General features: G+C 37.2%; 1 long non-coding RNA gene across 1 annotated transcript; it reads left to right on the top strand.

The window, feature by feature from the left end:
- The first annotated feature begins 1,850 nt into the window (after positions 1-1,850).
- Positions 1,851-22,728, top strand: LOC114580122. The gene is made up of 2 exons (XR_003701403.1): positions 1,851-2,477; positions 22,515-22,728. It is a non-coding gene; the product is annotated as an uncharacterized LOC114580122 (long non-coding RNA).
- The last annotated feature ends 1,346 nt before the right edge of the window (positions 22,729-24,074 follow it).

Here is a 24,074-nt window from a genome sequence, read left to right as displayed (position 1 = left end):
TCTATACTCATTCGTGGAAAAGTTGTATTGTCTTATACTATTTATACCACTTCATTAGTGTCCCTAGGTGGACATAGAAAAGATTACTACAATCTTCTTACATGCCCTTATCAATTTCATTGCTTGCAAGCTTGGGTACATTTGATTGCATGAGTCTTCATCATCATTTGTGAGTAAATGATGTTTATAGATTCTATTGTCATTGCAATCTTCCTTTTCACCACAAATTCCATATGTATTCCTTTGTATTTAGTTTGGATCTTTGTTGACATGATAGCATCTTGATATTGATTGAAGAATTTTCCATATTGTTTGTGAGCATGCCATAATGAAAATCCTTTGTCATTCAATACAAATTCTATGTTTTTTTACATATACTCAATTATGAGCTCATCACTTGCATGTTACCCATGAGCATGCATATCTTTATACCTATTGCAACTATCCAATCCTTTTCATTAGCATGAATATTGTGAGTGTTGCATACTAATTACCACCATTTATGGATGACTTGCAATGTTTATTAAAGATTTTATGTATTTTCTTGCTTATAGTTGATCAACATTCTCACTTTGATTTTAGTACTTTCATTTTGATATTATATTTGTCGATTCCAAAGTTAAATTCCGTGTGGTCCTGAAAGTTCAAGTCTTGTTGTCTAAATCAAGTTCTTGCTTGAGTTCAAGTAGCCAGCTCAAGTTATATGTCCCCTGCCATCTAAATGTTGTTCAAATTCTGTTCAAATCTGAGTTCGAGTTCAAATTCAAGTTATTTTTAGCCTAAATCAAGTATTTGTTTGAGTTCAAATGTTCAATTCATGTCAAAAGTACAAGTTTCAGTTTATAGCAATCTTTATGTTTCAGTTCACTTCTTAAGTAATTTGTTGCAAGTCCACAAGTCCTAAATTGTTCCAAGTCCTTGTCATATTTTAGACGAAATTTTGGCAGCCTCCCAACAACTCCCTCGTTTAGGGGAAAAAATAAGAGGCCTCCTACCCACCATGTCATGAAAGACGTGCATTGTTGGTGTTTGTGAGACACTGCAATGGTGATTTTTTTTGTTTTTTATCCACCATGCTAAAAAAGTAGTGCATGGGTTTTTTTTGAAGCTTTTTTTTTTTGGAAAAAGTAAAATTTTTTAGTTGCCCTGTCGTGCTAAGAAAAGTGCACACAGGGATTGCTTACTTTGTTGTAATTACCGCATCAAGTTTCCTCACACCACGCAAAGAAAAGCATGCATGGGTGGTCCCTTGGCATGCTATGAACATCGAAAAAGGACTTTAGGGGGGATTATCCGCCTCGCAAGAAGCACCAGAACAAACTTCATCCTACCGTGCTAAGAAGTGTGTGCATGGGTAGTTATTCGCCCCATTGTAAGTGCCAAGGGCGGGTTCTTCCAAGTTTAAGATGTTATACCTCGGCACACGTCGAGGTGATACTAGCACGTGGATCGAGGCAACACATTCTTTACCCTTTTTCTTTACTTTCTTTTTCTCTCTTTTTTTTTTTTTTGCTTTCTTTTTTATTTTTGGGAACAACTATAATTTATAATCATCAATAATTATAACTATTCATAGTTTAGAATAATTATAATTATTCTAAATTACAATTAGCCGATCTTATAATTATTAATAATTCTAATTATTAATAATTATAATTATTAATAATTATAATTAATAATAATTATAATAGCATAATTATAATCAAGAATGAAACAAACAGAAAGAATCGTCAGGTTGTAGGATTTACACAAGATTTGGATAGGATTTTTGCATTTAAGCACGATCACAGAAATTTAAATACCCCAATTTTCTTTCTCTGCTTATTGAGTCTATAGGATTTGGCCGAAGAAGCACGCAGGCTTTACCTTCATAGTGAGCAGCTCTTGTCGCTACTTCCCACTTAAAATGCCGTAACTTCCGAACCAACAAGAAGGGGAGGTCTTCAGAAGAGAAAAGTCAGCGGGCAAGAGGAACCGGGCTAGGGCTTCTTCGACTTCGTATGGGTTGGCCAACTTAGATGGGGAGTTCAATTTTATTTGTGACCCTAGGAGGCATCGGGCGGAAGAGGTTCGGGATAGGAGAGTTTGGGTTCAGGTGCTAGGGAAAAGATCCAATAAGTTGAATGCTCCCTCCCCTTCTCTCTCTCTCTCTCTCTCTCTCTCTCTCTTGATTTCATGTGTGGGCCAAAAGATTGGGGAAGGGGTCGAAGAGAGAAGGCAGCAGCGATGTGAGCTTCAGAGGAAGAAGGGAGCTGAGTGAAGTTCTCGCGTGGTTCGCAAAAAAAGGAAGAAGCCCTAAAGGCTTCACGCGCTTGGCTTTTAATGATGTAAAGAAGGTGAGGATCGAGGAGCTGTTGCGAGATTTAGGCTGAAATCCCGGAATGGCGCCAGATGAACAGTGACATAGCAGGACTCCTTGCGAGTTTTGCGGAGGGTTTTTTTTTGTGGCGGGATATGTGGATCTGACGGGATACAAGGTATCTTTTCCTTCTTTTTGGTTCTTTATCTAGATGTTAACATTAAAGTGGTTGTTACATCTATTTTTGTTCAAGTGGTTGTTATAAAAAATCAAAGTGGTTAACTTGTTGAGTTTTTTGCTTTATTTTTCTAGTATAAATATTATTTTTTTCTAAAATTGTAAGGATATTAAAAATGTCATTTGAGGTAACAAACACTATAAGAGAACTCTGAAGCCAATTGCAGGGCTTGCAAATACAGTGATTTTTGTGGTGCTTTCTAAACTGCTACATGAAATTTTGCAAAAGTTTTAATCGTTGTAATAGGTAAAAAAAGTGTTGTGAAAACCAGATTTATTAGCAGTGAAATACTAGTTAGAGTTAATGTGATGATTGCAAATTCAAAAGGTATTATTAGGATTAGTGAAAATACTATAGCCAATGCCTTAGACAAGTTCAATCTTCTATGAAACTTTGTTCAAATAAACTTATTGCAAACTATACTAGGATTGATACTCCTAAGTTCTGTGGCTCCAGATCTCCTTAGTATCATTCACACCAGTAACATAACTATCAATAACATGCATTATTCTACTTGTAACTCTGTGTTATGTCAAATTCAATATCTAAAAAAGTGGTAGTTACTTGCTAGTTTTATGTGGAATCAGATTCTGTCTACCAATTGGAATCTCTCTTAGACCTTAATTTAAGTGTCACTATGGTGTTTTAGTCTCTAGTTAGGGATAAAGATCATAGCACTACGGTGTTTGTAGGTTGCAACTCTTCAACATCTCAGGTTGGACTCAGAAATAAAGTGTGAAGTGTCATCGCACTGCAAACTTCAACGTCAGGGTGTGAGGAGATGGGTTGTGGATTTCTTTTCTTATTTTCAATTTTTCTCTTAAAGGGTTGCATCCTTTGGTGTATTGAGAAATATCTTTTTGTTTGTTTTGAGTGAAGAATGAACAAGGAAGTGAAGAGAGTTAAAATAGGAGTATTTAAGTATGAAAAGGGGGGGGGGGGGGGGGGAGAGGGAGATTTCTATTCAATTTCTCTCAAATTTTATAGTCATGTTCTTTATATGGTGTTATTCAGTAGTTTTTATTTTCCCATTTTAGTTATTTCTATATTAAATGTTGATTTTCATTTCCTATTTCTTCTTTCTCTTTCTTGTTTCATTGCATAGTTTCTTCCCAACAGTACTTATACAAATTAATGCACAAAATATAATTTTAAAACACTCAAATATATACTTTTTGTAGACCAATAAAAATTCAATAAATATATTTTTACATTCTCTTCTAATAATTATCCTTTGTTTAGGATTTTCCCCAAAATTAACTTTCTATTATTGACAAATTAATTTTTAATATTTACATTAAACTTAAAATTTTTTCTTCATCACCTATTGTCAGAACTTTATTGCTCATTATTACTATTACAATTTTAAATTCACGTACACTAAATATTTCATTCTTCTTATTAAAGTAGAATATATAATTAGTACTCATCATGAAAGTATCTATAATCTTTTAGGCATCATTTGGGACAAATTTTTTATTATTTTTTAAAGCAATTTTCATTACAAAAATTTCTAATTCCAAAATTTTTTTTAAAAGGTACTTTAAAAAATAATAAGAAAGTTATCTCAGACGAAGCCGTACACAATAATGATCATTTGATATATAATTTTATTAGTCGTTTAGGGGAGTTCAAGATTCTTTTCTTTCTCAAGAAGCAAAATTATATCGCTGAATGCGACAATTTTTTAGCCTCAAAACAACCAAGTTCTCATAGATGCTAAAGAAATAATAGTAATTTCTTAGTAAACTGAAAAGGCAACTCAAATTTCTCATAAATTAGGCTAGCCCCAACTCTTAAGATTGTGCAAGTGGATATGTCAAGCCCAAGTTAGAGAAAATATACTTTATGGAAGTAGCTCGGGCATGTGCCTCTTCTTTTTTTATTAGTTGAGAGCTTTAGCAATCAACTATATGGTAATTGTGGGCTGAAAGATTCGTGGCAGTAGAGTGAGTAAACTTTTCGTCTTAGTGATGCACGGAGATCCAGCACACAAACAAAAAGAGAGAAGTAAAACACCCGATTGTTTTTTACATAAAAGGTCTGAGGAGCAAAAAACCACGGGCCCTTGCCCAAGTGAAAAGATTTCACTAAACTTGAGTGAATTACAAGGGTTGACCAGTCTCTCGATTTAGAGGTGGTCAAATTACAGTAATTTGGATAGCTAGTCAAAGGTCTAGCGACGGTCGTGCAGAAGTTTGACGAAGGTCGGGGTGAAGTTCGGTAGTGATCTTCAACCAAGTGAAGGTCTGGCGACAGTCGTCGGCTTGGCGGTGGTCTATCAAAGGTAGGGTATAAATTCAGTGGTGGTCGTCAACCGGGCAAAGGTCTGACATTGGTCAGTGGCCTGGCAAGGGCCCGTCAAAGATTGGGCTAAAGTCTGGTGGTGGTCGGCGGCAGGGCGATGGTCCAGCATCGGTCATAGGCCAGACGGTGGCCCGAAGAAGGTCAGACTTAAGTTCGACGAAGGTCGTCGGTCGGGCGAAGGTCCGACGAAGGTCTGGTTGAAGTCCGGCAGTGGTCGTCGGCCGGGCGAAGGCTTGGAGTCGCTCGGTGATCGAACAATGGCCCGATGAAGGTCAATAGCCAGGGGAAGATTCGCCATCAATCATTGGCCAGATGGTGGCTTGACAAAGGTCGGGTTGAAGTCCGGCGGAAGGTCGTCGGCTGGGAGAAAGTCCGACGAAGGTCGGGCTGAAGTCCGATTGTGGTCGTCAGCTGGGCAAAGACCCAATGAAGGTTGGGCGATCGGGTTGTGGCCTGATGAAGGACGGGCTGAAGTCAGGCGACGGTTGTCTACCAGGTGAAGGTCTGGCATCAGTCGTGTGTTGGACGGCGGCCCAACAAAGGTCAGGCTTAAGTCCTGAAGCAATCGTCGGGAAGGCGAAGGTCTTGCAGTAGACGGTGGCAAGGCAGTGGTTCTACGATGGTTGGGTTGAAGTCCGACGGCGGTTAGGGACCAAGCATAGGTTCGGTGGTGGTCATCAACAAGGCGAAGGCCTGGCAGAGGACTGCAACTCAGCGATGGTCTAATGAAAATCGGGCTGATGTCCGGCGGAGGTCGGCGACTGGGAGATGGTATCACAATGGTCGGGCTGAAGTCCAGCGGCTGTCGTCGGCCGGCCAAAAACCCAGCGTAGGGAAGCAGGCGAGTGGTGGTCCAACAAAGGTCGGGCCGAAGTCCGGCATCGGTCCTCACCCGAGGGAAGGTCTAACAACAGTTGGGGGTCGGGCGGTGGTCCAACGATGGTTAGGTTGAAGTCTAGCGGCGGTTGTCGACCGGGGGAAAGTCCGTTGGCAGACGGTGGCCAGGCGGTGGTCCGGCGGCTCTCGGCGGCTGGGCGGTGGTGCTAAAGCTCTTGAAGCTTTAGAGCTCTCTCTAATCTCTAGTAAAATGTCTCTTCATTCTCCAGCAAAAGGGTCTCTTTCATGTAGAGAGTGGTGGTCTATTTATAGATTTTCATGAGTAGTATACCTCGTAAATACAGAGAAGAATTGGGGCAGGTTCGAAGTGCTCCATTGGATATCTCGCGCGTACTGATTCCCCCCATTATAGTGTTTTTCAATTTTTTAAATGTCTTAATGATGTCAAATTTCAACGATCTTGGGCTCATTAGATTTTTCTCATCGAGCCGCTTGATTTGACTATTAATTTAATAAATTATATATATATATATATATATATAAATGGTTCACTCATGAAGAGTTGGCAATTGTAGCCGCCTCAAGGAGGCGATGATTTAACTTTTTTTAATTAAATTAATTTAAATAATTAATTAAACCTTTAATAGAAAAATAATATTTTTGAGTTAAAAAAAAATTAAAAAATCTTTAAAAAATCCATAATCTTTTCTTGAATGGAAATAATTAATTTCCTATATTTTTTTAAAATTTTAAATGAATTTCTCTTTATTTCCTCTTTCATATTTTCAATAATTAATTTCCTATAATTTTTTTAATTTTAAATTAATAGCTATTTATTTCCTGAATATTTATTCCCTCTTTCATTTTTTTCAATAATAAGATATTAGTTAATTTTTGGGCATTAAGAAATTATGAAAATTAATAAAAATTCAAAAAATTGCTCTCCAAACCTCCTTTAAAGAACTATAAATACACCCCTTAGGAGCTAGGGAGAAGACACTACTTCTCTTTAGTCGGTCCCAAAATTTCTCCAACAAATTTAGGGGATGTCGGACATGCAAAAAATAAAAAAATTTTAGCAGCGGCTATCAAGACTTGTTACTCTTAAGCAGACACCAGTTCACTCCCAACGGGGGAAAAATTATCCGACGAGAGATTAAATACCAGAGGCGGCTATCAAGGCTCGGTACTCTTACGTAGGCTCCAGTTCACTCCCATTGGCAAAAAAATTATCTGGCAAGAGTTTAAATATTGGAGGTGGCGATCAAGGTCCGGTACTCTTACGTAGGATTTAGTTCACTCTCATTATGGGAAAAAATGTCTGGCAAAAGTTTAAATACTGGCGACAGAGGCGATCAAGACCCCGTTCTCTTACGCATGCTCCAGTTAACTTCCATTGGGGGGGAAATTCTTTGGCAAGAGTCTAAATACCGACGGTGGAGGAGATCAAAACCCGATACTCTAACGCAAACTCCAGTTCACTCTCATTGGGATAAAAACTGTTCGGCAAGAGTCTAAATACCGACAGTGGAGGCAATTTAGACCTGATACTCTTACGTAGGCTCCAGTTCTCTCCTATTGGGGGAAAAATTATCTAGCATGAGTTTAAATACCGACGGTGGAGGCGATTAAGACCCATTGGTTATAATTTTCCCTTATTAGGAGGTAAATGTCGTATACTAAAGGTGAGGGTGCCCTAAATAGTACACAAAAAGGTGGTCCTAACGCATCTAATATGAGGCGAGCTTCAAAGAACCAAGATAATCTTTTAGGTATATTGTTTCTCTCTTCTTCTCATTTTATTATCCTCATCATATTAATCCTTAAGGATTATTCATTCATTTATGTATGCCCCTCCAGGTGATAGGTCACTAGATATGTTAGATGTTATTCCTTCTAGCCATAAAGTGATTGAGCCGGTACGAGCTCATCAAACGATGGAGGTCGATAAGGGTAGGAGATTGTGCTGATTGATGACGTTTCATCAATAATTACTTCAGATGGCTTGATTATTATTCGTAAAAATTTTCATCTTCCTAATGACTTAGTGATGGCTGCTCCTAAAGTGTCTGATCGAGCATGAAGTCCTCCAAGTGGGTTTGTCACCTTGTACAAGATGACGTTATGTGCTGTATTAAGGTTTCCTCTAGCCCCTGAGTTGCTCAAGATTTTTAGGGCATGCCCTTAGCCCAATTCTTATGCAGAACAGTTATGATCATTATGGGCTTGACAATTTTTTGTAGGGAGCGTGGTGCTAGGATGTCGTTTGACCACTTATCTAAGATGTACAGGCTCACAAGTGATTCTCAAGGGCATGTTTTATGTAGAGGTAGAAAGTGGCTAGATTTTTCAACATGAGATCCTTCTAAAAATTGGTCCAACTCATTCTTTTTTGTAAAGAATGATTGGGGCCTTTTTGAAAAATGGGGGAGGTTAAACGAGCTGCTAAACTTCTCGCACATAGGAGAATAGGAGATATTAAAAACTCTTAATTTTTCAAACACGAAGAGTATTCAAGAGGAGTTATGTCATATTAGTCGATATGTGATGGAAGAAAAACTTTTTAAAGTTTATCTTTCTATTCAAGCGGGAAGATCTTATGCAACTCCGTTGAAGAAGTCTAAGAAGGTTCATGAAATAAGACAATGCTTTAAAGTCCTCATCTAACAATCCTTCAAGAGGACAAGGAGAGAACGAATCTTCCCTTATAAAGAAGAGAAGTGTGAATGATGTAGTGGGCTTGCTAAGTAATATTTAAGTATACAGGGAGGTCATTAGCCCTTTGATGATTGATATTGCTGCCCATAATTTAGATATTGAGATTCGACCCCTCAAACTATCAATCCCTGAAGAGGTGTTAAAACATGTATGCATTGGACGATAACATGCAAAAGAAATGGTTAGTTATCTTCTTCTCCTATCCCCCTCCCCCTTTTTGGTTTCATAATCATATGTCCACTATAGATGATACAAAAGATAGATGCGGAGTCCCAGTTTGACAAAATGTTAGATGACTGGAATGCCAATTTTGTGAAGGTTAAATATGTGCAGGGGGAGTATAAATGAAAGCTGGGAATAAATATGAAAGTTAAGTCGGCGTTGGAAAACCAACTAGCAAAGTGTTATGCTGAGCTAGCAACGATAACCACCACACTTTTTTGCTTCAAAATCGAGAGGCTGATCGCTCCTGCACCAAGTTAATTGAGGCTCGTATAGAGACTAATCAGAAGAACAAAGTTATAAAGGCTCTGCAGCAAAGGAGAGCGCCCTTGAGATAGCGAATAAAGAGTTACAAGATTATCTTTTGGAGAAAGAGTAAGCCATATTAGATGCTGATGCTCGTATAGAGGCCATATCACTGGAGGCAGTGGAAAAATTTAAGAAGTCTTCAGCTTATCATCGAGAGATTTAGAATCGCATCTAAGAAGCTTATAATAAGCTATTTGATGTTGAAGCAAGGAATCTGGATCATCAACGCCTTGAGGAAGGCTTTGTTCGTAGCTTTTTAAAAGGTACTCGATTGGTGCAGCGTAAGACATGGGTTACGATAGAAGGGCTATCTCCCAGCCAGGCCTCCGAGGACCCCTCTCTAGACTTGGATGATAATGTTGTCAAAAGCGAGCTGAGGAATGTCCTCTCAAATAATGATAAAGATGGTGAAATCATGTAACATATAGTGTGTTATTTTTTTATATATTTATCTCTTTTTATTTGTCTAAGTATGTATATTTAGTTACTTGAGATATCTATATTTTGATGTTTAAATGAATGATATTTTTTTTTAGCGTAATAATATATTATTCAAAATTTTGTTATTTATATTTTTAATGAAGCTTCTTATATAGGAAGCCCTATATCTTTGAAGGCTTGAGAGAGCTTATCAAACACTTCAACCTTTCCTTAGTTATATATTGGGAGGTCACTCGATGAAGTTAGCTAATTAGGAAGAGGTTCAAAGATATCCACCTAGGATATTTGACCTATCCGAGATTGTTTGTCAATGTGTTGCTTAAATTCATTAACCAGTATAGAAGAGGACCAATCGAATCCTCCTAGGATTGGTCATCAAATGATTGAGATATAACGAATATTGTGCATTTCTCCAACTAGTGGTGAGGTTTAAATTTTGTTAAATTGTAATGACCTTGCTTAAAAATAGGGACATTAATGATAATGACTAAACAAAAATTTAACAAATTGGAAAAGAAGAAAAAAAGTAGCTTAAAAGATATAATGGCTACGTAATACTTAATATATAAATTATATAGTAGATAGCTTCAGTAATGGCTACTTGTAACATTTTTGAAGATTCTCAGTGTTCAAGGTTTGAGGTAGCATCTTTTCGTCAGCATACTTCAACTTGAAATTCCTATGCTTAATCAAAGTTGCTACTATAAAAGGGCCTTCCCAAAGGGGGGAGAGTTTATTATTTTGGGATCTTTTATCGGCTACCTCAAGACTGCGTAGAACTAAGTTTCCAATGGAGATGCATTGAGGTTTAACCTTTCGGTTATAGTGGCAAGCCACTCTCTGGTCGTAAGCAGCAATTTTGAGTAAGGCTACGTCTCTAACTTCTGGGAGGAAATCCAGGTTATTTAGGAGTTTCTCATTATTATTGTCGAAATCAAAAGTTTGCACTCTATGGATTGGAACTCCGATATCAACTAGGATGATGGCTTTGGTGCTGAAGTAGAGATTGCATGGTGTTTCTCATATATGAGTCCTAGATTTGGTACGATAGGCCCAACAGACATTGGGTAGTTCATCAGCCCATTCCCCCTTAGCCTTACCGAGGTGCGTCTTTAGTCCTTTCAATATAGTTTGATTTATAACCTTAGTCTGCCCATTTATTTGAGGATGGGCCACAACTATGTGTAATAATTGGATATGGAGATCCTTACAGAATGTTGTGAAAGTTTTTCTAGTAAACTGAGTTACATTATAAGTAATGATCTTTGCTAGAATGCCAAAATGTCAAATTATATTTTTCCAAACAAATTGTTTGGCATTTTCTTTGGTGATTTTTGTTAGGGGTTCAGCGTCTTCCCATTTAGTGAAATAGTCCATGGCCAAGGTGATAAACTTTTATTGTCCGGTAGCCACAGGAATGGACCCCATTATATCAATCTCCCATTGGGCGAATGGCCATAGGCTTTAAAGTGATGAGATATCTATGGTAGGTGAATTGGAAAGGTTAGCTTGTAGCTGGCAATTGTTACATTTTTTAATGAACTCTATTGCATCTTGCTTTACCGTTGGCCAATAGAACCCTTGCCTCATAATCTTAAGAGCGAGCGCTTTTCCTCCTAAGTGCTCTCCACATATACCTGAATGAACTTCTCGTAGTGCATACATAGCCTCTATTGGTGGGAGACACTTAAGATATGGCCTGGTAAAGGCTCACTTATATAATTCTCCATTGATAATAGTGAAGTTAGCTGCTTGCTTTCAGATTAGCATTGTAACTTTCAAGTCTTCTGGCAGCACACTATTTTGCAAGAATGATAAGAATGGATCCATCTAAAAGGGTTCTCTCAACCCATCAATGGATTGCATAATCCAAGGACCTTCAATGCTCGTGAAGTGCATTTTATCAATATACCTTCTTTTGAAAAGGTCCCCTACTGTTGATGTAGCACGCTTTGAGAGAGCATCCGCACGGGCATTCTTCTCTAAGAGTATATGGATAATTTGATACTCTTTTACGTGGGTAAGAAGTGACTTCACTATGCCATAATATTGCACCAAATACAGAATATGGGCATCAAATTATCCTTCTACTTGAGAGGCAACGAGTTGTGAATTAGTATGAACCATCAAATTCTGAACCTCATAGTCTTTGGCAAGTCATATTTCTGCAATAATATCTTCGTACTCATCAACATTATTTATAGCAGAAAACTTCAGTCGAAGCCCATATTCAAAAGTGACTTGTTGAGGAGAGATTAATAAGATTCCTGCTCTAGCACTAGAATTCCTATAGGCTCAATCGACATATAGTGTCTAGCAAGGTGAAAGAGGACAAAATGATTAGCAGTTCATCGGAGGTAGGGTTGGTACATTCAACCACAAAGTCTGCAAGCAGTTGTGACTTAATATCGGGTCTAGGAAGAAAATAGATATCAAACTCTCAAGATTTCACTGGTCACTTAACTAATCTTTTAGATGCCTCAGGCTTTTGGATAATATTTCTTAATGAGAGATTTATATAGACCCCAACCATATGTGCTTAAAAATAGAGGTGTAATTTTCTGGCTGATAAGACTAATGTTAAAGCTGTCTTATCTGCTAATAAGTAACATATTTTTGTTTCAAAAAGGACCTTGCTAACATAATAAAAGGGACGATGAATGCCATTCTCCTCTCATATCAAGAATGAGCTTATAGAATGCGAAGAAATGTCCATATATACATATAATATTTCTCCTGGTACTAACTTTGAATGTAGTGAAGGTGAGAATCAATATATTCGGAGTTGGTCAAAAGCCTCTAGGCATTCATCTATCCATTTGAACCTCGAGTTAAGTGCTACTCTTACTATATTAAAGAAAGGTAGGTATTTATCGCCCGAGTGGGCTAGAAAGCGAGAAAGAGCTGTAATTCTTCCATTTAGAAGTTGAACTTCTCGGATTCTCCTTAGGGGCTTTTTATCCTTTAGTGCCCTTATATTTTCAGCATTTTCCTTGATCCTGTGTTGTGCAACCATGAAACCTAAGAATTTTTTTGAGGCCACTCTGAATGCACACTTGGCAGGATTGAGGCGCATGTTATAGGATTGAAGGAGAGAGAAGAATCATTCTACGTCAAAGATATGCTTTGATTTTTCAAGACTTTTCACCCACATATCTTCTACGTATACCTCCATAGTTCTCCTTATAAGTTCTTTAAAAACTTTATTCATAAGATGCTGATACGTGGCTCCAGCATTCTTGAGTTTGAATGACATGACTCGATTGCAATATAGTCCTTTATCAGTCTGAAAAGCTATTACTTCCTTATCTACGGGATCCATCTTCATCTGGTTGTTTCCTGAGTATGCATCCATGAAGCTTGGTATTTCATGCCTAGATGTGGCATCGACTAGTTGGTCAATATGAGGGAGCGAAAAACTATCCTTTGGACAAGCTTTATTGAGATTAGTGTAGTGCACATACATCCTCCAAGCTCTGCTAACTTTCTTAACCATGATGACATTTGCCAGTCATGCGGGATAGTGTACCTCCCCCGTATAAATCCAGCCTCCAAAAGTTTATCAACTTCCTCTTCGATTGCTTGTTGATGATCTGACACAAAATTTTATATTTTCTAGATAATTAGTGTACATGCTGGATTTATTTTGAGGGGATGCATAATTATCTCTGAGTCAACTCATGGCATATATGTTGGACTCCATGAAAAAATGTCTTAATTTCTAAGTAAAAAATCTACGTATTCTCTCTTCTCCTCATCCAAGAGCATGAATCTGACCTGCACTATTTTGGATGGGTGGTCATCTGATATGGAGATTCATGTAAGGTCTTCAACAGAGGAAGCCCTCTGAGGGACATCCTCATGTTGAAGGTCAAAATTCTCAATACTTAGAGAAACATATGGGCAAGGTTTTGCCTATCTCAAATAACATGATTGTGCTATTTATTAATTTCCATACACCATGTCAATCTCGTGTGTGGTTAAAACTTCATATTGAGATATGGAATGGAGGGAATAGCTCCAAAAATTGATTATAGTGGTCTCTTGAAGATAGCATTATAAGTTGATTCCAACTTCACAACAATAAATTCGATTGGATGAGTAGCCTATCAAGGGAATTCCCCAAGTGTTACTGGAATACTAATTGTCCCTTGTACCCGTATATGTTGGTTATTAAACCCATTAAATGGCCCTATAACTGGCTGGATCTTTTCCCTAACCAAGCACATACTAAGAAAAGGTGGAGTATAATAGGACATCCACTGAGCTCACATTATCAACTAAGATCCTCTTGACATTGAAGTATGGATCGCCAATTCTTGCATTAATTACAAGAGGATCTTAGTCTGAATTCTCTCTAGATCAGCATCATCAAAGGTAATACAGTGGTCAACACGATTCTTCTTTTGTGCTAGCTCCTCGTTCACCACAAGTAAGACTTGATTGGATAATAATGGGCCCCCAATTATGGCATCGATCTCTCCAACCATTTGGTAATTATTCTATGGCTATCTTATGTCGGTTGCCCGCCAGAAGGAGGAGTGTCCATCCAACCGAGTGGGTTTGCTATGAACCTATCAAGGTAGTCTTTAGGATTAGTCTCTTAATTTTCTCTTTAAGTTATTTTAATGCTTCAGTTATGTGTCTACGACTAGGGTGAAAGTGGCAGTATTGCTCCTAATTACCTGAGTTTGTCTTTAAGAGATTTAATCACTTAACACTCTCTTCATCTCGGATAGCCATTAAGATATTTTCTCAAGATTTATTTAGAAGTGTATACTCTTTATCTAGTCGACGCTCCTGTCGAGACTGTGAATGTCAAGGGGGTAAATTTTTACCCCCTTGCTTCTTCCATTGTGATGAGTAACCCATCTCCGGTGCATTTTTACGCTTCCTAGTTGTTTACTCAATATGCTTCTTATAAGCATTGATGGTTTCATTAGTTGAAATTTGGGCCTCTACACGATGGATTAGGTCAGCATATGAATATACTATGTCTCATATGAGTGCTAAGTAGAAATTGACAGGATGAAGCCCCCGAAGAAAAACTCCTCTTAGCAACTAAGGATCTACCCCTGTAATTTATCGAACCTCAATAGAGAACCTTTGAAAGTATTCTTTGAGTGACTCTCCTTCATTCTGGTGGATTCCAGAGAGATGGGAAGAGTCCTTTATAATTCTTTGATTAGCGATAAATTCTTTAAAAAATAATTTTTCTAACTTGACGAATGAAGGAATAGTTCTAACCGGAAGTGAGTAGAACCATGTACGAGCCTGTCCTTTGAGGGTAGCAGGAAATACTTGGTAAAGGAGTGCGTTTGAGGCTCATTGAATATGTATAATTGTTCTATAGTGATTGATATGCTCATAAGGGTCAAACGACCCACCGTAAGAGTCAATGCTCAGCAATTTGAAGCCGACAGGAATAAAGCATTGAAGGATGGCTTCAATTAGGGGGGATAACTTCTGAAAGTCTCAATGATGAAGAGGTTGTCCTCCACCTCTTAAAGGAAACTCTTCTCAGACTAATCGTCACAATTCATCATGTAGGGCATTATATGGGATTCCATCAACATGAGGTTGAGCCAAGTCCTCTGCGATGGCTGGAGGAACACGAGTTAGTTGACCAATATGAGAAGGATGGGTAAAGCTAGCTATGTCAATGAGGTCGAGGTCTGGCTGCGACATAGGGTGACCCTTGAATGAGGGAGAGGGATCTCTACATAAACATATTCAGGTCGAACATCCCCAATTAGTGGATCTTAAGGGAAATGGATCTTCTCTTGTGGTACTAGCGCTGGTTGGTGGGTACCTCGAAGAAGTTGAAGGATCTCATTCTAAGACTCATCCATTTTTTGAATGTGATCTTCTAGGGATGGCACTATTGTTCTTTCCCCAATAAGATTTCTTCCACCATGAAAGAGAGAAGTAGATAGCTAACATCCCTGGTTCATGTAATGATTCCTAGATTGATGTGAGTTAGAGTGAGAGACTCCATTTTTGTAGTTGCTACGCCTGTTGGCCATCAAGGCAGGAATTCACTTGTCCTTATAAGGGTGGGATTAGGTTTCCCATAGAAGGAGCCAAATTATTGCGAACTAAAAGATTCATGGAGATAATGTGAGTAAACTTTTCATCGTAGTGATGCACGGATATCCAACACAAAAATAGAAAGAGAGGAGTAAAAACCCTGATCTTTTTTTTATATGGAAAGCCAAAAGAGGGAAAATCATGGGTCCTCGCTCAGGTGAAAAGATTCCACTAAACTTGAGTGAATTAAAAGGCTTGACCCATCCCTCAATTTAGAGGTGGTCAAATTACAATAATTTGGAGAGGTAGGCAAAGCTCTAGCGACAATCGTACAGAAGTTTAACGAAGGTCACGCTGAAGTCTGACAGTGGTTATCGGCTAAGCGAAGGTCTGGCAGTGGTCAGAGTTAAGGTGGTGGTCCGACGAAGGTTGGACTGAAGTCCAACGATGGTCGTCACCTGGGCAAAGGTTTAACGTTAGTCGGCGACCAGGCAGTGGCCCAATGAAGGTCGGGTTGAAGTCCGGCGGTGGTCATCAGCCGGGCGATGGCCCGACGTTGGTTGTCTGCTTAACGATGGCCCAACTAAGGTCAAGCTGAAGTCCGACTGCACTCGTTGGCCGGGCGAAGGTCCGATGCAGGTCTGGCTAAAGTCTGACAGTTGTTGGTGGCAAGGCGAAGGCCGAAGTCAGTCAGTGACCAGGCGGTGACCTGACGAAGGTTGGGCTGAAATCTGGCAACGATCTTAGGCCAATTGAAGGTTCACATCGGTCATAAGATAGTGGCTCGATGAAGGTCGGACTAAAGTCCGGCGGTGGTCATCAGCCACGCAAAAGTCCGGCGTCAGTCTTCTGTCAGGAGGTTGCCGACAATGGTCGGGCTAAAGTCTGGCGGCGATCATCATTCCAGGGGAATGTCCAACTATAGACGGTGTCCTTGCAGTGGTCCGATGAAGGTCGAGCTGAAGTTTGATGGTGGTTGGCGGCTGGGCGGAGGTCTGGCGGCGGTTGTCAGCAGGGCAAAGGTCCGACAACAGGCAAAGACTAGGCAGCGGTGCGATGAAGGTCAGGCTGAAGCTTGGCATCAGTGGACGAATGGGCGCAGGTCCAACGACAGTCGTCGGTCAAGGGAAAGTCCAACGATGGACAATGACTGGGCAGTTATCCGACGGTGGTTGGCGACCGGGCGGTGGTGCTAGAGCTCTTGAAGCTTCAGAGCTCTCTCCAATCTCAAGAAAAAGTTCCCCTTCATGTAGAGAGTGGGGGGCTATTTATATATTTTCATCAGTAGCACACCCCATAAATTTAGAGAAGATCCGAGGCAGGTTTGGAGTGCTCCATCAGATGACTTGTATTGATTCACCTTATTGTAGAGAGTTTTTCAACAATTTATGTTCCTTAACAATGTCGGTATTCAGAGATCTTTGGCTCGCTGGATTTGCCTCGCCGAGCTGCTCAATTTAACTATAAGCATGCCATATTTGGATACCATTTTACTGCCCAAATAATACTTTGACCCTTCCAAATGTGGTCCGTGCCCCGATTCAGACCCATTTGGGCTTGGGTTGGACCAATTTTGGTGTTTTTTGGTTCATCTCTTTGAGATGTTCAATTTGATTATAAGTCTGCTGAAATTAGAAATCAAATGATCCCAAGTTTAATTTTGAAATTTTCCAACTTGAATATGCCTCGAGATTCGTGGATGATAAAAGCAACTTTTGAGGACGTATCAAAGGTGTTGAGTTCAAGTCTTAAATTGTTGTTCAAAGAGAACACTAAAACCAATTGCAGGGCTTGCAAATACAGTGATTTTTGTGGTGCTTTATAAACCGCTGCATGAAATTTTACATATTTTTTAATCGTTGTAATAGGTCAAAAAAAGTGTTGTGAAAGCCAAATTTATTACTAGTGAAATATTATTTAGTGTTCATGTGATGATTGCAAATTCAAAATATATATTTAGGATTAGTGAAAATTCTATAACCAATTAATGCCTTAGACATGTTTGATCTTCTATGAAATTTCATTCAAATGCACTTATTATAAACTATACAATCGGTACTCCTAAGTTCTGTCTCCTTATCTCCTTAGTATCATTCACCTTAGTAACATAAATATCAATAAAATTAACTAGTCTACTTGTAACTCTACGTTATCTCTAATACAATATCTAAAAAAGTGACAGTTACTTGCTAGTTTTATGTGGAATCAGATTATGTTTATCAATTGGAATATATCTTAGACCTTAATTTCAGTGTCACTATGGTGTTGTAGTCTCTAATTAGAGATAAAGAGCATAGCGCTATAGTGTTTGCAGGATTCAATGCTACAACGTCGGAGGTTGGACTCAGAAACAAAGTGTGAAGTGTCGCAGCACTGCAAACTTCAACGTCAGGGTGTGATGAGTTGGGTTGCGGTTTTTTTTTCTTGTTTTTCTTTTTTCACTTAAAGGGTTGCATCCTTTGGTGTTTTAAAAAATATCGCTTTGTTTGTTTTGAGTGTAGAATGAACAGGGAAGTGAAGAGAGTTAAAATAGGGAGGGAGGGAGAGAGAGAGAGAGAGAGAGAGAGAGAGAGAGAGAGAGATTTATACAATTTCTCTCAAATTTTATTGTCAAGTTCTTCATATGGTGTTACTCCATAGTTTTTTTCCCATTTTAGTTATTTCTATGTTAAATGTTGGTTTTAATTTACTATTTTCTTCTTTTTCTTTCTTGTTTAATTGCATAGTTTTTCCTAACAATACTTATACAAATTAATGCACAAAATATAATTTTAAAACACTCAAATATATACCTTTTGAAGATCAATAAAAATTCAATAAATATATTTTTACATTCTTTTCTAATAATTTTCCTTTGTTTAGGATTTTCTCCAATATAAGTTTCTATTATTGACAAATTAATTTTTAATGTTTTCATTAAATTTAAAATTTTGCCTTCATCAACTATTGTCAGAACTTTATTGCTCATTACTATTATTACAATTTTAAATTCACCAACACTAAATATTTCCTTCTTCTTAGTAAAGTAGAATATATAATTGGTACTCATCATCAAAGTATCTATAATCTTTTAGACTTCATTTTGGACATTTTTTATTATTTTTTAAAACAATTTTCATTACAAAAATTTCTAATTTCAAAAAAAAATTATTTAAAATGTGCTTTAGAAAATATTAAGAAAGTTATCTCAAACAAAGCCTTGCACGATAATGATCATTTGATATATAATTTTAATAGTAGTTTAGGAGAGTTCAAGATTTTTTTGTTCTCAAGAAGCAAAAATATATCGCAGAATGCGACAATTTTGTAGCCTCAAAGCAAGAATGTTTTCGTAGATGCTAAAGAAATAATAGTAATTTCTTAGTAAACTAAAAAGGCAACTCAAATTTCTCATAAATTAGGCTAGCCCTAACTCTTAAGATTGTCCTTGAGAGGATGGGTGAAGAGTGAAGAGAGAGAAGGTCCATAAAATAAGGAGGATTTTGATGGAGAATTTGGAGGTTTTTGGTGCAAAGTTGGAGATGGAAGAAGGTGGTCGGTCATCCAAAGATGTCCGGAACACCAAATCTTTTCTATCTACCGCGAGTCCAATTATGTTGGATACAAGAGGTAGATTCTCCTTAAAATGCTTCTCCCCTTTTTGGGTTTTGGAATCTCCTCTAGTTATCAAAGAGGGAGGTTTGATTGCTAGGCATAGTCCTTTGCCGGTTTTAGGCAAAGGGAAAGAGGTAATTTCAGTTTTGGATGATAAACCAAAATCATCTTTGTCGGTTATCATCTCTAGAGCAAATGATAAGGAGGCTTCCTCATATGGTTGTAGTTTTGCTGATATAGTGAAGAATGATAAGGAGATTGACAAGGTAATGTTAATACAATTACTTCATCAAAATTGGAAAATTCTAATGTGTTGATCAAAAAACCACACATTAAAATAAATTTTAGTGAAATTCAAGATGATAGAGGAGAAGCAAATGTTTTCAAACTTGACTTGGAAAAGGAAAAATCTAATGTTCAAGTTTTGAGCAATTCATTGGTTGTGAAAATTCGTAGGAAAAACTTTCCTTTTTCTAAGTGTGCAATTGAATTAAGAAAGCAATGGATGAAATATGGTGGGTTTCATATAACCTTGCTTGGTCTAGATTGGTTGCTTTGTTCATTTCAGTCACATGAAGCCATGGAGGAAGTTCTTAATGGTGGTCCTTGGTTTGTAGGGGTATTCGTTGTAGGTTTAGACAAATGGTCTCGTAACTTCTCTCCTAATTCCTTGGATGGGATTTCTTCTCCTATTTGAGTTTGTCTTCCTCATTTGTCTTTATATTGCTAGGATGAATCCAATATCACTAGAATTGTTTCTAGAATTGAAACTCCTTTATTATTGGATGGTAACATGTTTAGATGTGGGAGAAGGGAATTTGCTAGAGCTTGTATTCAGGTTAATTTGAATTCTAAACTCCCTTATGGTATTTGGGTTAAAGGTCTTCATGGTAGATTTTTTCAAAAGTTTGAATATGAAAATCTATCATCATTTTGTTACAAATGTGGGAGAATTGGACATATAGATTCTGTTTCTCCAAATATATCTCATAAGCTTATTAAAGATGTCTCTTCCAGTTTAGTTCAAAATGAAGATAATCCATATGAGCCTTTGATGCATGTGAAGTTCAAGAACAAATATAGGAAAAATTCTGAAAAAAAAAAACAAGTTGATTACAAAGTTTTTTCAGGGAAAAGAAAATTAGAGGGTGTTTTTAATAAAGCAAAACTCTTGGAAGGAGGTGTAGAAGAAGTTAGGGCTGGTTCAGGTATTCTTGCTGATCCATTGGCAGCTTATGAAGATGATGAAGTTAAGGAAGAAGATGAAGGTGCTGTTAGCCATGAATTAGACTTCATTGTTCAGCTGATCATAGCTCAAAATTCAAATTTGGAGTCACTAGCATTGGTTACAGAAAATAAGGCTATTAGTGTTGATTCCGGTTTGGTGATTTATCCATTACATAATGTAGGTTATTCAGTGGATCATTCAATGATTGCTAAAAATTTGGAAATTCAAATCCCACAAATATTGGAGGTAGTTAAGGAGGCTAACAAGTCTTCAGATTTTGTTGTGGAGTCGGTTCTGGCCGTTCAAAATTTCAACTATGAATTCCCAATTTTTGTGGCTGATCCTTTGGGAGCTGATCCATTGGGAGCTGCTGGTAATGCACATATTTTGGAGGCTGATCTAATGGGAGATTATGAATTAGAGAATGGATTCAAACAAAATTCAAATTCTAAATTCAAAAACTCTACAATTGTGGATGAATTTAAGGGAGGTGTTTGTAATGATGCTAATCTATTGGAAGCTGTTTCTACTGAAATCATTGCTGATCTGTTGAGAGCTCATAAATCAGATTTTGAATTCAAAATTTCAGATATTCAGGAGGTACAAAAGGATGCTATTAATTCTGAAGCATAATTGCTACCTCCTTTAAATGCACCTGAATCTAAGGTAGTAGTTGAACATTCAACTTCTCCTACTACTAATTCAGCAAGATTTTCTGAAATAGAAGATAGTATTGTTGGTTTGAGAGATAATTCTCCTTTTTTTATCTATAATTCTCCTTCTTCTGCAATTAGTTTGAATGTTAAAAAGACTATTCTTAAGAAAGAAAAAAGTTTTTATGGCAAGATGAGTGGTTCTCCCAGCTCTAGGCATATACTGTTCAAAGAACTTCAAGCCTTAGGACCGGTGAAAGATCTACCTAGAAGAAGATTGGCTTAACTCAAAATGAAGAATGATATGAGAGGTTCTTCTCCATTATATCGTTAATATGCAAGCTGGTTTTATCTTTGCTATCAACAAAGTTGAAAGATATTTGAAGATGGAGCAATTTATTAAAGAGTTTGTCATAATACTATTTTTGAATTATGGTTTCGAAGTTGGAGAAAGCTTATGGAATATCTTTCAGTGATATTCTTAGGTGATTTTTGGAAATTACTGATAACTTGTATTTTCCTTTTTAGCTTTTTATTTTTTCTTTTAGTTTGTTATTTGTTTTTTAAACTTATTCTAATTGTTTATGGGATATCGATACTAAGTCCTATTCTTTAACCGGGTGGGAACTCTGTGATACTAACCAACCCTCGGGATGTTTAAAACTTTTGTATCCCCTGCATCTCAATGGTTTTAAAATAGGAAATAGTAGGTTTCATTTCAGTTATAATAAGTTTACTTTAACAAATTGTTTTCAATATGGTTTCTTTTTCATGTTGATAAAGGAACCATTAGTTTCTTCCTTATAGTTTGTATTAGGTTGTTTTTTCTTTTATTTTAATGTAATAATTGCATTTCTTCAAAAAAAAAAACTCTTAAGAATGTGCAATTGGATATGTCAAGCCCAAGTTGGAGAAAATATACTTTATGGAAGTAGCTCGGGCGCGTGCCTCTTCTTGATCTATTAGTTGAGAGCTTTGACATTAAAATATAAGGTCTTGAGTTCAAGTCTTATGTATATGATGTGTGTATAAATTTTCTTTAGTTGATCTAAATGTCCCAAAAAAAATATGAATTTGATCACATGAGCTAAATTAATCAATTATTAAATTTAAACTAGGTTGGCACTAATTGCTTGTTCGGACAATTCATATACTTATCCACGACTTACTGCCTACGGCCTGGAATAGTCTTTTAAGACAACCAATAATTACGAAGGTCAGAAATTTGAAGCTGCTGAAACCTTCTTAGAAATAAAAAAGGTAAAATTGACACGGCGTTCATGGAATTGATTAAAATAACCGTTATATTCCGACCGTTCCCACATCATGTGGAGCCGCCCGCGTAATTGAGCAAAGATAAAATTCCTGGTCAAACGAAATGACACTATGCCTTTGCGTCCGGAGTACGTCATCCTCTTTTTGTTCTCTACATATAGCCATCTATCTAAGCCATCTCCTCCCAACATACAAACTCATCTGCTGCTTCTTCTGCTGCTTCTGTTTCTATAGAAGAAGAAGCTTTCATTCAATCTTCGCTTCGGTTGATTTGCAATAATTTTGAAAATGAGTTCATTGAGGGCAGCTTCAATGTTCCTTGTTGCTTTCTTGTCGATTCTAATGGAAATTGCTCATGGGCAGATGACGAAGAATGCTCCATCTCGATGGATTGACGGGAAGGCAATCGACCTAGGAATTGCTTATTTTCTGATGCTTGTCGCCCTCCTCGTCACTTTTCTTGTTCATTAGCCACACATGATATCAAATATTGGTAAAAATATCAAGGAAGCTGGTAATAGCTTAGGCTGTTTGATGATGTAATTTTGTAATCATGTAATTCATTCATTTATTAATATGTGTAAAACCCTTTTGATTTATTATTATGTATGACGTTTATTAATTGTAGTTTAATCTTGTATACCAATTGCAAGCTCTTCTCATCAGTCTTTATTAAGGAATATGGATAGGAGAGAATTAATTTATTTTGTTTGAAAAAAACTGAAATAGAATATGTTATATTGTAGATATACAACAACAATAACATCTAAGAATTTATCTCAGTATGTGAGGTCGATTACATAAATCTTTTTTCTCGATTGTGTCATATTAAGAGTCAAATTCTAATTTAAATCTATATAACAAAAGTTCATATCTAATTCTATCTTTGGTTAACAATGCAAATCCTTCCTCTTTAGATCTATCTTTTCTTTATGATTTTAAGCGGATTATTTTTCATTGTGTTTCTAGAGAGAAGAATAAGGTTGCGGATTTTTGTGTAACCTATGCTTTAGAAGGCAGCTTCTTTTGTGACTTTTTTCATAATGATCTTAATTCTCTTTTTATCAATTTGATAAAGGAAGATTGTGATAGGTTAGCTATCACTTAGATTGTATTTCCCTTTATTTAATAAAAGATGCTATATGCATTGCTTAAAAAATTTTTACATAAGCCGGATATAATATGTTTTAAGTGTCCAAAAGTTTGTGGGGGCGCTACAATTGTCATATGGGCAGCACTGCGGCACTAAACGCTCTATTCGAGAGCATCTAGAACATTCCAACATAGCTTTATGGCGTGGATATAGATGGAACTAAGGCACTAAGCTCTATGTCTAGTAGCATCCATAATGTTCTTATAGAGTGATATGAAGCTGTGCTGAAGCAGTGCAATACGCTGAGTATTAAAAATGTATGGATGCTAATAGACATATTAAATATATATATATATATATATATATATATATATTCCATCCACTTGACCCCACTCAACTTTCAAAGAATGAGAACGAGAAGTTGAAAGAGAGGAGATGGATGATAGTGAAAGAAGGGAGAGAGATTCAGAGGCCCTAGAGCTGGATTCATTCATCAAACCAGTTGAGGAATTTATTGATCACGAGGTAGACTCCTAATTTAACATGATTCATTTAATTAATCCTTCCCATATAGGACTCTAAGTGTCCACTTTAAGCTTTTGAGGTAGCCTTTATCTCCCAAGAGGAATAATTCATCAATCCAAGTTAAGTTCTCTTAGCACACTAAGAAGGTGGGTTATAATAATCATCTATCATCATTGTACAAGTCAGGTTTGTAATAGGTGTTGAAGTGAACACTATATTATCTAGCATTTTATAATGAACTATTGAGTCAGATAACCTTTATGAGGTGAACTCCCTCTACACACACCTTAGTTTCCAGACTATGT

The sequence above is a fragment of the Dendrobium catenatum genome, unplaced genomic scaffold, assembly GCF_001605985.2.
Source record: "Dendrobium catenatum unplaced genomic scaffold, ASM160598v2 fragScaff_scaffold_773, whole genome shotgun sequence".
Taxonomy (NCBI): domain Eukaryota; kingdom Viridiplantae; phylum Streptophyta; class Magnoliopsida; order Asparagales; family Orchidaceae; genus Dendrobium; species Dendrobium catenatum.
This window is presented reverse-complemented; position numbering and strand designations above follow the sequence as displayed.